Below are 3,844 nucleotides of genomic sequence, written 5' to 3' on the forward strand. Positions count from 1 at the left end.
CCAACTATAGACCAATATCTAATCTTCCCTTTCTTTCAAAGATCCTTGAGAAAGTAGTCGCAGAGCAGCTGTGTGATTTTCTCCATGATAATAATTTATTTGAGGAATTTCAGTCAGGATTTAGAGTGCATCATAGCACTGAGACAGCACTAGTTAAAATTACAAATGACCTTCTGATTGCTTCAGACAAAGGACTCGTCTCTGTACTTGTTTTATGAGATCTTAGTGCGGTGTTTGACACAACTGACCATCAAATTCTGCTACAGAGACTGGAACACTTAATTGGCCTAAAAGGTTCTGCACCTAAGCTGGTTTAAATCTTATTTATCTGATTGTTTTCAGTTTGTTCACGTTCGTAATGAATCATCCTTACGTACTAAAGTTTGTTTTGGAGTTCCGCAAGGTTCTGTGCTCGGACCAATCCTATTTACTCTATATATGCTTCCTTTAGGTAACATCATTAGAAATCACTCTGTAAATTTCCATTGTTATGCGGATGATACACAGTTGTATTTATCTATGAAGCCAGAAGAAAGTAATCAATTAACTAAACTTCATAATTGCCTTAAAGACATAAAAACCTGGATGAGCACCAATTTCCTTATGTTAAATTCAGACAAAACTGAAGTTACTGTTCTTGGCCACAAACAACTCAGAGACTCTTTATCTGATGACATAGTTTCTCTAGATGGCATTACTCTGGCCTCTAGCACTACCGTAAGAAACCTTGGAGTAACATTTGATCAAGATTTGTCTTTTAATTCTCATTTAAAACAAACCTCACGGACTGCATTTTTTCATCTGCGTAATATTGCGAAAATAAGGCCTATCCTGACCCGAAAAGATACAGAAAAATTGGTCCACGCTTTTGTTACCTCAAGGCTCGATTACTGTAACTCTCTATTATCTGGTAGCTCTAGTAAGTCCTTAAAAACTCTCCAGCTAATTCAGAATGCAGCACCACGTGTACTAACAGGAACTAAGAAACGAGATAATATTTCTCCTGTTTTAGCTTCTCTGCACTGGCTCCCTGTAAAATCCAGAATTGAATTTAAAATCCTACTGTTAACTTATAAAGCTCTAAATGGTCAAGCTCCGTCATATAATAGAGAGCTCATAGTGCCATATTATCCCACCAGAACACTGCGCTCGGAGAATACAGGGTTACTCGTGGTCCCTAAAGTCTCCAAAAGTAGATCAGGAGCCAGAGCCTTCAGCTGTCAGGCTCCTCTCCTGTGGAATCATCTTCTGGGAGGCAGACACCGTCTCCACATTTAGACTAGACTTAAGACTTTCCTCTTTGATAGAACTTATAGTTAGGGCTGGCTCAGGCTTGCCTTGTACCAGCCCCTAGTTAGGCTGACTTAGGCCTAGTCTGCTGGAGGACCCCCTATAATACACCGGGCACCTTCTCTCCTTTTCTCTCTCTCTCTCTCTTTCTCTCTCTCTCTCTCTCTCTCTCTCTCGTGTCCTATTACTGCATCTTGCTAACTCAGCCATTCTGGATGTCACCAACTAGGCTTCTTCTCCGGAGCCTTTGTGCTCCTCCTGCTGCTGCTGTTATCATTAGTCATACTTCTACTGTTATTATACACATATGATTATTGTCACACATGTATACTATCAGATATTAATATATTATTATTAATTATAATATTACTTTCATTAATGTTGTTGTAAGCTACTGTCATTACCGTCTGTCCTGCATCTCTCTCTCTCTCTGTCTCTCTCTCTCTGTCTCATTGTGTCATACGGATTACTGTTAATTTATTATGTTGATCTGTTCTGTACGACATCTATTGCACGTCTGTTCGTCCTGGAAGAGGGATCCCTCCTCAGTTGCTCTTCCTGAGGTTTCTACCATTTTTTTTCCCCGTTAAAGGGTTTTTTTGGGGGGAGTTTTTCCTTATCTGCTGTGAGGGTCCAAAGGACAGAGGGATGTCATATGCTGTAAAGCCCTGTGAGGCAAATTGTGATTTGTGATATTGGGCTTTATAAATAAAATTGATAAAATTGATTGATTGATTATCTCTGTGCTCTGCCTTATGCCATCTCTCCCTCTGTTTTAAGGACTCACCAGCCACAGCTCCTGTCTCTTCTCCACCTGATTCAGAGTCTGCCATTGCTGTCTCTCCATGCTCGCTGACATTCAATTTCAGTATAGTAGCTCTATAGTAGTGTTAGCTAGGATGAGGACAGCAGGTGGGCCCTCTATTTTAGGACGGCCTACAATGGAGAAATAAGGTACCTCCTTCCCTCTGCTAGCCTGGGAGTCCGCCTTAGGCAAGTGGTAGCACTCCCTTTGCCTCCTAGTTATGGGTCAAATAGCAACTGGGCAGCTCTGAGTGCTAGTAGGCCTACTGTAGGCTACAGTAACACTGAGTGTTAGCACAGTAACTGTGTAATCAATTTCCCCTCCTTGTGATTGTCTTCATTAACAAAATTGGTGCATATTTAAATAAAATATTTCAGAAAATTTGTAATACAAGAAATACTTGACTTAATATGAGTGATCAACTGGGCAAGTTACATGGGGATATATATTAGTTAATTTTTCGCCCTATTTGTAGTGTTTTGCCTACACGGGTGTAAGTTTGTTTACAGAGTGATAACTATAATTAAGCTACTAGATAGGCAGGGCTATCATACCAAAATATAAACTAGAGACCTGTAGAGTGATAAAAATGGCAAAATTGTTTGGTCCCCGTGGGTGATAGGGGCCTACCAAGTTGTGAAAACGATCCCTTTAGCCCCTGTACTAATAGGGCCCCATTCTATTTATCTGTTTGAAGTTCTGGCTGCACTAGTTACCTGTCAGGGGCTGGTGACATCAGATAGTGAGGTGAATAATCTAATAACCTACTTTTATGATAAGATGACATTGTTTGGCACATATAAATGCAATTTTGGGGTGATTGGCTTATTTACATAAATAATGGAAACCACATATATACATGCCTTTTGGATTTTTTATTCCTTTACCATGTCGGTCTGTAATTCATGTGTGTTTAGGTGTATACATTTTTTAAAAGGAGCAAGGTACTGATGAAATCTTTGCCGCATTGTGTGCAGCAACTGTCTGTGAACATTCAGTCCAAATTTGGTGACATTCTGATAATTATTTCCCGAGATTCACGTGATAAGGCAGACACTGTCCCTTTTGGAGAAGCCTCAGTTTTGACTGTTTTCAAGTTTGGGGAGGACCCAAAGATCATCCAAAAATTTTTATTAAGCTACTACATAGGCAGGTCTATCATACTAAAATGTAAACTAGAGACATAGAGGAAGTCAAAAATACCAAAATTGTTTGGTCCCTTTAAGTGATACCAATTTGTGAAATTAGCCCCTTGGCCCCTGGACTATTAGAACGTGAAACCTTTCACATTAAAACAATATAAGTGATCACCTTATAACATGAAATATTTTATAAGACAGATAGTAGTGTTCTGACAATTAAAGGTTCTTGTTATAATGTGAAAATATCTTGTTATGACATAAAGGTATCTTGTTAAAAACTGAAAAATATTGTTATAACGATAAAGTTTTCACTTTAATATCTGATACTAATTTTTTCTTCTTATTTTTTTCTGATTTGGCATCAAGATGCCGACATAAGCTGCCGGGTGGATGGATGTCTTATTAATATAAGGAAAATGCCCTAACCTCATGACCAAATACCTCATGAATAAATAACGCCATAAAAATAGATATGCTGAATATGTTTGTAAAAATATATTACATACTTGAGAATATTTTCTTGACAAAATCTTTCAGTCCCAGGTAACGTACATGTTTTTCATATTTTCTTCTCAATATCATCACATTACCAACCCTTCAAGCAGCT

The sequence above is a fragment of the Epinephelus lanceolatus genome, chromosome 20, assembly GCF_041903045.1.
Source record: "Epinephelus lanceolatus isolate andai-2023 chromosome 20, ASM4190304v1, whole genome shotgun sequence".
NCBI lineage: Eukaryota > Metazoa > Chordata > Actinopteri > Perciformes > Serranidae > Epinephelus > Epinephelus lanceolatus.